The following is an 11,126-nucleotide window of genomic DNA, read 5'->3' as shown; positions in this document are numbered from 1 at the left end:
ATCATTCCCTTTTCTTTTGAACTTTTAAGAAACGAGTCATATTTTGAGCCTTTGTCTGCCTAGTTCATGTTCACAGGTAGTTCAGTGGGTTGTCATGTCTCTTTGCCTTGCAGACATTACTAAGATTTGACTTTTAGTAAGAACCTCTGGGCATCGGTGATTAGGTAAGGGGCTCCCCCGCCACCCTCTTCTCTGATCTCTGTAGTCTGGGAGGCAGCGGATACAAACTATCTAGGTTTTTTCCTCATTCAGCTGCTTGGGAAGCAAGGAGTAGGAAGGGGTGTGGACATGCTAACCACTACACCAATGGTTCTCACATGTTTAGCACCGGGATCCACTTTTTATCTGTCAGGACCCACCAGAAGTGATGTCATGACCAGAAGTGACATCATCAAACAGGAAAAATTTTAACAATCCTAGGCTGCAGTCCTTCTCACACTTACCCAGGAGTAAGTCCCATTTACTATCATTGTTAAAATAATATATATAGTAGCTTGTTAAAAGTAGAAGTCTGTAACATTTCCCCAAATGCAGTTCCATCGAGTGGCAGCAAGTCTAACATATTAAAAATAAAATATTGAAAAGAATGGAGACCCATCTGAAATTGGCTCGCAACCCACCTAATGGGTCCCGACCCACAGTACACAATACTCCCATTAGTCAGCCTGCCTTCTCCTGGGATGTTCTTCTCTCTTCTCTGGCAGAAGGAGTTTGATGCCAATGTAAATTGATATTGTTATGCAGGTGCTAAGAATATTTAAGACAATGTTTATCCTATGGTGGATTTCCTTTTTTCTTTTCTTTTTTTAGTTATTGTCTGATTTTTACATTGCACATTGCTTTGGGTATCCTTAGCAAGGGGAAAGCAAGGCATGGGTCATTATAAACAATCAATTACAATGTGATAATATAGCATTCCAGTAGGCAAAAAGTAGCTGATGAAATATAGTTCAGCATAAAGAAGGGTTCCAATTTTACTGCAACGAAAAGGAAAGGTTCAGGTTATGAAGCTTGCTGGGAAAAAGGTAAACAAACAAATTATGCCACGCATGGCACATGTTCAGGCCCCAAATCCTTTATTGACCACCAAATATTTGCCATTTTTGATTGCCATTCACCCCAGCATGAGAGATATCAGCTCTTTTCCCACTGAAATAGTCTACAGTACGGTGTGCACAGCTGTGTGACACCTTGCTCAAGCCATTGTTTCCTCTCTGCTGAGTTCTGGTTCCTTGTCAGTGTCTGAGATTCAGACCGCATATCAGATTGGGATGTGCACTGAGGTGCAGATAAGTTTTACAGTTTGCTTCGGCACACTGACCCTTTAGAAAATGTGGGGAGGGACTTTACTGAAGAGCTCATGTCATTCTCAGGATCCCTCTCCTTCCACAGGCATGGCCACCACAAACATCTGCTGAGTTTGGGTACAAGGGACAAGATACAAACACATGGGAACAAGGTTTGTAGAATGCCTGACCTCTTTCTCCACTGCTTTTTCTGTGGTTATGATGTCAGGTTGCAGGTGATTGGGCAAGGCATGGGCTAAGAGTGACAAAGAATAGAAGCTGCCCATGCTCCCAGCAGACATCTGCTTTGGAACCAAGTAGAATTATTGTACCTGTAGATGGTGGGCCCAACACACAAGCACACACAAGCCTTCCCCAACTAGACTGTAACCTGATGTACATTGAGCAAAACTGTCCTTTTGGATGACCTGAAAAACAGACCAGTATTAAAAGAAGTCACGGTTGCTGGTTTCTTAGCCAGTGACCCTGATTGAACAGCTGTCCTTGTGACTTCTGGATAAGGCTATTGATTGATGCAAAGGAGGAAGCAGCAAATGTTCCACACTGGAAAGGCAGGAGAAAATGCTTCTCTCTCACATGTATTGCTTTCCACTTCCTATTCCAGAAACATCCCATTTTCTATTATATTTGCCAGCGCTTCCAGTCATTTCACTAGCAGCCAGGCTCAACCAATACGGGAGGGCTACTTGCTCCATTTACTAGCATCTTTTCCTAAGGGCCATGCAGACTAGACATTATATGAAGGCTGTTATGGTGCTGATGTGCTTAAAAAATAGCAGCCATGGAGGAGGGCTGATCTGGTATAGAGACCTTCACTCCATGGTCTCAAGCTGGATCACACGCACCCTCCTTGCAGTTGCTATTTGACAAGGGAAAAAAGCACCCAATGGTAGACCATTTGTCTCATGTGGAGAGGCAGGATCACATCTTCCATGTCATTTGAACATGCAAAATGGCTGTAGAAGGATTTCTACCAGTCATGGGAGCCAGTGTTAAAATCCCTGAGAATAGTTTGTGACATCTTGTTGGCATCCTTCAGTCTCGGAAGACTATGGTGTCACGCTCTGAATGGTGGTTCTGGAACAGAGTGTCCTCTCCAGTGCGCGAAGCCTGGGTAAAGTAGGTATGGAGGATAGGCTGTTACCCATGCAGCAAATCCCCCCTCTCCACGTCGCTGAAATGGTCCAATGGAAAGGCAGAGGCCAATACGGTTGGTTCCAGTGGCATCGTAGGAGTTGCCAGAACGTGACTGTGTTCAGCCATGAACTGCCTCAGGGACTCCGGCTCCGGATTTTGCCTCGAAGTTGACTCCTGAAGCCTTTTCCATAACTGGATGTAGCCACAAGGCAGTGGAGGTTTGGGATCAGAGTTTTCCTTCTCTCAGATGAGCTGCCTTCGCAGGTTGATGAGTCCCATCTACCCGATGGCTGTTTAGTCGCCTCTTACAACAACTACAGCCAAACTGAGGGCCTATTCTTATCCCCAGCCCCCAGGGGATAGTTTGTGACATCCGTTTAGGTAATGGTTGATATTCTCTTTAGGCTTCCAACCAGAATGAGTTGCCTAATGAATCTATCTGTCTATATGAATCTAATTTGTCTGCAGAATCTTGAGCATGGAAAATGGCTTGGATTTTCTCTTCACCTTCAGTTATTAGGAGTCAAAGTCCGCCACCATGTGGCATTTTGTGATAATGTCAGCACCCATTTCACTGCAAGAATAAAGCTTCAGTTCCTCGTTTGTTGCCTTTCCTCTGGAAAATAAAACATAACGCTTCCTGCCAATTGATGGTTTGTGCCAATGTAGCTCCCTGGAATTGTGTTTAGTTTTGCAGAACATCTTTACCATGTCTGTTGAATGCTGCTGTTTGGGGACGAGGTGTCACAGTAGTAATAAAGGACAGTTAGATGCCCTGCTGCTTTCAGCTATACTCTTGGAACAAAGTAAATTAACACAGTGTGTGAAGAAGGATTTTCTTTTATGTGTTACAGGCCTAGGAGGGATGAGACAGTTCTCAGTACTCCCCCCTTGATCACTTCACAGAGGCTTTTCTCTAGTTTTCCTATCTTCTTTTTGAGATGGCTAGTGGAGCTGTCCACAGTATTTCAAGCAGGGTTGGCTCCAGAGTTGGAGAGATTCTGGGCAAAGTGCTTTCTGGTGCCACCCCTTCTATGTTGGTGTGGGAGGGGGGCTGCAGGAGCAGTGGCGCACATCTCCATGCCATGGGTGGACGCCGGTCAGCTTATAGGTTGGCAATGGTAGCAAAGTGGCAGGCAGTAGCAGAAGTTCTCCTCTCAGAGGCAGACAGCTGCACCTATCATTAAATTCCCCCACAATGCCCCTGATATAGAATGATGCTGGAAATTCAAGTGGCAGCTCTGGCTCAGTGGTACAGCTAGCAGGGGGCAGGGATGAGCTGCCCCAGGTACCATTCCAGAGTGTCACATGAGGGGTGCCACATGAGGCCAGCCAAGATGGTGGCTACCGCCTCTTAGTGTTTTTGGAAGAGACCCAACTCCAAACAGTTGCTCCTTTGCTCACTCCCTTCTGGCAGAGCTGCTCCAAGCTCACCTGAGTGGCCTCTTTGTGTTCTTGGAAGCCACTGCCGACTTCCTCCAAAACTGGAAGTGATGCCACGACATCGCCACGTAGTGTTGTTGCCCCTGGCTACACCAGTGCTCTAGCCACACCAGACCAAAGTGTAGCACTGGCAAGAAAGAGGAACAACATGGAAAGGACCCAGTGGCAGTGCATGCACCAGCAGTGATGGACAACTAGATTTGCCTAAGAGTGCCATGTGTTGACATCATCCCCAAAATCAGATGTGGCAGCACCATAAATTGAATAAAGGAATTGTGACACTGGTTTTTTTATTATTATTATTCCCTAATAAATCATAACACTGAATTTGGCTTAAGAAACAAAATGTTAAACAGCAGCACCCTCCGCTGGCTTTTTGGTGAGCTTCCCACCCTGATCTCATTCTTGGGTATTCTCCAGAGTGGGAAAACCCACCAATGTGTATGTGAAGTTGTGGAGAGATCCTTCTGAAATTCTTCACTGCATGGAATTTCACCATCCTGAATTATGTTGGTGTCATATGTTGGTTTCATCTGCAATGTTCAGTATAAAGGATTTGGAGTCACTGTCAGTCCTGAGTCCCTAGCTCATTCGTGTTCAATAACACTGGCTTTATATACACCATTAAAAAGACCCCACTGTGAGAAGTCTCCATTTATATGCACTCTGGCTCGTCACTGATTTCGAATCAGTCATCCTTGGCCCTTTGCCTTCTTTATTTTGCCTGCCAAAAAGGCAGACTCTCTGAATAGGAGAAATACAGCCATGGACCCCTTCCATCCTTCATCACTTCCCCTTCCATCCTTCACTGCACTGGGCTGCACTACCTTCCAGCATGTCCCCTCTCCTCCATCTCACATCCTGGGCATCCAAAAGCTGTTCTTGACGGTCAGCTTTATCAAATTTTAAAAATGGCTGCTTGGTCTCTGGAAAGCGAGGGTGCTACGCCACTGTCTCACCTCTGTTGTGACTAGATTATCTTTGAACTGTGAATTCCTCCCCAGGCAACGAGTGCTGCCAAGCCCTGGTTCACAAGGGAGACAGCGGCAACCAGATTTGGTGTTAGTGAAAAACAGAACTGGATGCCATCTTCATACTGATGAAATGTACTCCAGATCTCCTCCTGGTTTCATGCAGATGTTAAACAGCAGGGGAGGAATGGAGTGAAATGCAGACAATCTTGCAGATTTCTATAGGAAGTTCCCCTTGTGTCTGAGGAGCAAATCCTCCTAATGTGGGTCCTGCAAGGCGGGGTATAAATGAAATAAGTAAGTAAGTAAGTAAGTAAGTAAGTAAGTAAGTAAGTAAGTAAGTAAGTAAGTAAATAAATAAATAAATAAATGTGTCCTTTTAACTTGCCTAGTCATGAAGAAGCAGCAATAAGGTAAAGCTGTATTTCCTAATGCCTGCGGTATTCTGGAGATTGCATAACATGATTTGTTTACTACATTTGTATCATGCTCTTACTTAGTTGTATGTTTTAAGAGCACTAAAACTCGACTATACACGTGTATTACAGCATGCATAATCTTGGAAGAGACAACATCCTTTTGGTGATAAGAACATAAGAAAAGCCTGCTGGATAAGGCCAAAGACCCATCTAGTTCAGCATCTTGCCTGTTTCAAGGTGCTGGCAGCAGAAGTGGATGCACTTATCAATGCTTTGGTGACTAGCAGTTACCATGCCCCCCAGCCGGGATTCCCAAATAAGGTTTCCAAAATAAGAAGGCAGGAAGCATTGCCCTCTTGCTAACTAGCTTGCATACCGACTGCCATCAGAGGGCAATGCTTCGTGCCCTCTTATTGGGAATCCTGGAAGAGGGGGCAATGGTGGTCCAAACCAACCTGCTTTAAGCTGCCAAAAGACACTCTCTCTCTCTCTCTCTCTCTCTCTCTCTCTCTCTCTCTCTCTCTCTCTCTCCCCCCCCCCCCCCCGCGCTCTGTAACAAAGTAGCACAGCTATCCCTCTGCAGTTGGTGACTGACCCAAAGTAACTCATTAATCTTCATGGGCTTCTCATACTTCCCTCACTATCAGTGCTTTCAAAAATGACTCTTTGTGAACCAAGGCAATTGAATGAAAAATATTTTTTGAATACTTTCCAAAAAGTGTGATTTTGAACATTGCTTGTTCAAGATGAGTAAAGCCCATTACGGCAAGCCTCATGTATGAACACAGTTCTGTAGTGGAGGAAGAACTATTTAAAAAGTTAAAATCCTGGATGCCAAAAAATTAAGGAAAAAATGGAGAATGATGGAGACTTCGTGCCCCCCTCCCAAAAAAAGAATGTGTATGAACAAGCTGAAGCACTCACTGGCAGAAATTATAGCTTCCAGGACCATCAGACAAAAATCAAATGCTGCTCCTACAGCACCCTGTTTCAAATGCTGAAATTTGGGTTCATCATCATCATCATCATCTTTATCATTTTTACTATTATTGAACTGCAAGTTAAACAAATCCACAAAAGTTGAGTATTGGGAAAGTCAGGACAGACAGAAGAAAATATTTCTTTACCCAGTATGTAATTAGTTTGTGGAACTCTTTGCCACAGGAAATAGTGATGGCATCTTGCCTGGATGCCTTTCAGAGGGGATTAGACAAATTTCTGGAGGAAAAGTTCATTACGGGTTACAAGTCATAGTAGGTATGTGCAAGCTCTTGGTTTTAGAGGCAGGCTGCCTCTGATTGCCCGATGCAGGGGAGTGCCCCAGAACGCAGGTTGTGTCTGTTGTCTTGTGTGCTCCCTGGGGCATTTGATGGGCCACTGTGAGATGCAGGAAGCTGGACTAGATGGGCCTTTGGCCTGATCCAGCGGAGCTCTTCTTATGCTCTTAAATAAAAAAATGTTTTATTTAAACAATTTTTAGAGAGCAATCCTAGGTGCTCATTGGGCTGGCACAAGTCCCTTGCACTGACTCACTCCTTATGAGTCAGCTGGGCTGGCACAAGGACGTACACTGGCCCGTGGAGGCCATATCCAGCCTCCATGCTGACACAGCCAGGTAAGTTCACGCCAACAGAGGGCAATAATGATATTCCACCAGAGTCAGAAAGTGGCAGCTGCTGCTTACAGTCAAACTCGTGGTATTTTCTCATAGTCGTGGTTGCACCTCCCTTAAAACACTACATGCTGCTAGTGGCAGGGTTGCCTTCTCTCCTCCCGAAGCTCTGTCACTTAACTTTGCATTAATTAACTGATAATTTCTCAAGCTAACCTAGATGGTAAAGCATCTCTGCACAGACTGTGGTTTGCTCCTTGTCACATAATCAATTCCCCATCCCAATACGCCAGTTGTACCTTTAGTTTATGAGCCATTCCTTTGGGGCTTAATTAATGCAATTAATCAAACTTTTACTTAGGCAAGCATACCTTCACTTGTCCACTGACTCCCTGCATGGAAGAGTGGGCTTTGTTGCTTGTGCAGTTTGGCTCATCCTAAACCAGCCGCATTATGCAGGATAGGAGTAGGAAGGGTGGCAGAACCCCTGTGAAGGTCTGCAATCAGATTCCCCAAAAAACAGTGAAAGGACCTTGCCAGAATGATTCACCTTGGGGCTGCTGGTGGAATGACACCGGGCTCTAATACAGTTCCTGAGTGAAATTAGCCATCAGTCCACAGAGCAATCCTATAAGCTCACAATGGGTACTCTGTTACTAGAACAATGGGGTGTGTGTGTCATGAATATGTAGATGTTAGGCCTAGGTGGGCAGTAGAAGCCTGAACGAAACTAAGTCAGTAACGGAGAAGTTGCTAGCAGTTCCTAGCTGCAAGAATGTGAGTAAATAAACAAAAAGATTGTTGTCTCTCTTTTGCTGGCCAGAAAGGACAGACAACAAGAATTACAACCCATTGGAATGTTAGCACCTTAGGAGACAGAGAGGCGCCTGATCAAGCGTGATGGAATGCAGCTATGGATCTCCAGTTGGGAGAGGTAAGGGCTAGCAACCAGACCCACTCCAAGAAGTTTCTGTCCTCAAAAGTTTCTGATTGGACAGTCTAAATAAGTATGAAGTCACCTCAGTACTATTAGCATAAGAAGTATACTAATGAGTGCCCCAAGGGGTGTGTCCGGTTCTTCTTGGGCAGAGTTTTGGGTGTAACATCCTGCAAGCTTGTGAGTTCCAATTGTCCACCAGGTAGCCAGGTAGCTCCTGGCCTCACAGGTAGCCTGGAGCTAAAAGATCTACAAGAGAAGCTGACCCAGGTGAGAGTTGTGTATTAATAGAGATAGCCAGCTAGCTTTATTATTTTATTGCTGATATGTTTCCCAGATGTTTATGCCTCTAGCGTTTTCTGCCTTACTGTAACTTTATGTAACCTTATGTACTTAATAAACTAAAATCTCTTTTACTAAGTTGTTTCATTGCCTGTTGGGGGCAAAGTTTCAGAATCCTGTCTAGCAGTTCAGCAAGCTACCAAGCGCTCATTGAGGTCTAGTAACTTGAGGACTGAAGCTTTAATTGGAGAAAGTGCTCATTGCCTGCAAGGGATAGAATTAAGCCTAGAGGGTCTCAGTGTCCCTGGACTGAGACACTGGCACATACAGGATGGTGGCAGTACTATTGAACAGGGGGGCCTTGAGGGCTTTAGGCAGGGGTGCTCAATAGGTGGATCGCGATCTACCAGTAGATCGCGAGGCAAAATGAGTAGATCGCGGAGCCCTGTCTCTCCAAACTGTTAATATGTCAGTTAGACGAAACTGACATTTCTGACACTGAAACTGACACTTTAGCTGCTCTTCAGGCATGCAGCAACAAAACTGACGAAACTGACTAGACTCCAGCAGGGGCTCCATACATTAAAAGGGGTGTCTGTCAGACGATTCCTTCCCCCCTTGTAGAACTCCGGGCCTTGCTGGGTTTCCGAAACTGACATTACTGACTAGACGAAACTGACATTACTGACACTGAAACTGACACTTTAGCTGCTCTTCAGGCATGCAGCAACAAAACTGATGAAACTGACTAGACTCCAGCAGGGGCTCCATACATTAAAAGGGGTGTCTGTCAGACGATTCCTTCCCCCCTGGTAGAACTCCGGGCCTTGCTGGGTTTCAAAGTAGCTCTCGAGCCAAAAAAGTGTGAGCACCCCTGGCTTTAGGGTTCGAGAACCAAGAACTCTGAGCACCCCAAACCCCCCTAAGTTTGCGACGGGGGGGGAGAGAAATGGGGGTGAAAACATATTGAGAAGGACATTGACTAACTTGTAATGCGTTAGACAAACACAGCACAGACACACAATATAGCTAATACAATAAGACAATACATAATAAGACAATACATAATACATGAGGAAAAAAACCATCTAAGGGCCAATCCTAATGGCTCACTGTGTTCCAATAGTGCTTTATGGCTGTTGCAAAAGGCTACGTGCCATACAGCGTGGCCTGGCTATCATTTCAAGCGGCGTGAGATTGGGGGTCACGTGCCAGCAGCCTGCCAATAAGCACAGAGCAGGGGCAGGCAGGAGATGGATAGAACAGGTGGGGAGGTAGAGGAACAGGGAGGAGACTGGGGTGGGGAGGGGGGCGGATCAAGGCCGGGAAGGTGGCTTCTCAACCTTGATCTACCAACCTGGGTCCACTCAGTCTTGCACCTGTGAAGTAGCTGGCACAGATCCAAGTAGACTCATCAGGGCAGCAGAGGTTTGCCCCGGGGCAAGGGAGCAAATGTTTTTTTTTTACCTTGAAGAGACCTCCAGGACCTAAAACTCTCTTGTGGGATGAAGCACATGCCCCACTAGCATCAACTCAGGGGCAGTTAGGTAGGATAGGGCTGTAAAGCATGAATTGGAAACAACAAGGGATGTAATGAAACTTATTTTAATGTATGAAATAAGGAATACCATATACACACTGTATAATCCAATTTTTCTCCATTATGTTGTATGAGTCCATCAGGCTATGAAAAAACGGGAAATCTTAAACACCAGTGGCACACATTAACATAAGAGGTATTTGAAACATACAGGGCACAATCTGATCCAACTTTCCAGCTGTGCTAACTGGGTATGATCTGCATCCTCCAGTGAGGGAGGGGCAGTCATAAAGGCCTTCTCAAGGAAAGGGAATGTTTGTTCCCTTACTTCAGGGTTGCATTGCAGCTGCATTGATGCTGGAAAAATTGGATAGGATTGGGTCCACCATATTACATACATTCCATGCCTCACCAAATGATGAGAAGTTCCAGGAGCAACACGGACTGGACTCTGGCTTCTGTTGGAGGCAAGGTTTCTGGAAACCTATGATGTCATTGATTTGGTTTAGCCCAGAAGCTTCCAGAAACTGCTTCTTTTGTTCTTTTTTACATTCCCAAATCCTTCTTCTAGCTGAGGGGACAGATCAGTCAACATGGATCACTCCCCTCCCCCGATGGCTGGTCGCTCACTATGAAGGCCGGTAGGAATTTTGTTTTGTCATCCGAACTGACCATGGATGGCAGTTTTTTCACTATATATTCTGTATTATATTCAGTATTATATATATACTTCAATCAATTAATTGCAATCTGGTGTCTTCGCTGAAGGGTGTGAGCGTAAATAGAATGCTAGATGCAGGGAGGTGGCAGCAAGATGCAAGAATCTTGTGGTCTTGTGTGTGCTCCCTGAGGCTTCTGGTGGGCTGCTGTGAGACACAGGAAGCTGGACTAGATGGGGCCTGGGCCTGATCCAGCAGGGCTCTTCTTCTTATGCTTTCCAACTTTCATGGAGAGATACCATTCATGGAGATGGTATGGAGATGGAGATACCATTCATGGAGATGAACCACTAGGGAACACTTGCTGTTTTATCAGAGCCCAGACTCTGACTGAGCCTCAGAGCAAATTCCTAGGGAGCAACCACATAAGAACATAAGAACATAAGAACAGCCCCACTGGATCAGGCCATAGGCCCATCTAGTCCAGCTTCCTGTATCTCACAGCGGCCCACCAAATGCCCCAGGGAGCACACCAGATAACAAGAGACCTCATCCTGGTGCTCTCCCCTACATCTGGCATTCTGACTTAACCCATTCCTAAAATCAGGAGGTTGCGCATACACATCATCGCTTGTACCCCATAATGGATTTTTCCTCCAGAAACTCGTCCAATCCCCTTTTAAAGGCGTCTAGGCTAGACGCCAGCACCACATCCTGTGGCAAGGAGTTCCACAGACCGACCACGCGCTGAGTAAAGAAATATTTTCTTTTGTCTGTCCTAACCCGCCCCAACACTCAATTTTAGTGGATGTCCCCTGG

The sequence above is a fragment of the Tiliqua scincoides genome, chromosome 4 (assembly GCF_035046505.1).
Source record: "Tiliqua scincoides isolate rTilSci1 chromosome 4, rTilSci1.hap2, whole genome shotgun sequence".
Lineage (NCBI taxonomy): Eukaryota > Metazoa > Chordata > Lepidosauria > Squamata > Scincidae > Tiliqua > Tiliqua scincoides.
Note: the sequence above shows the minus strand (reverse complement) of the source record.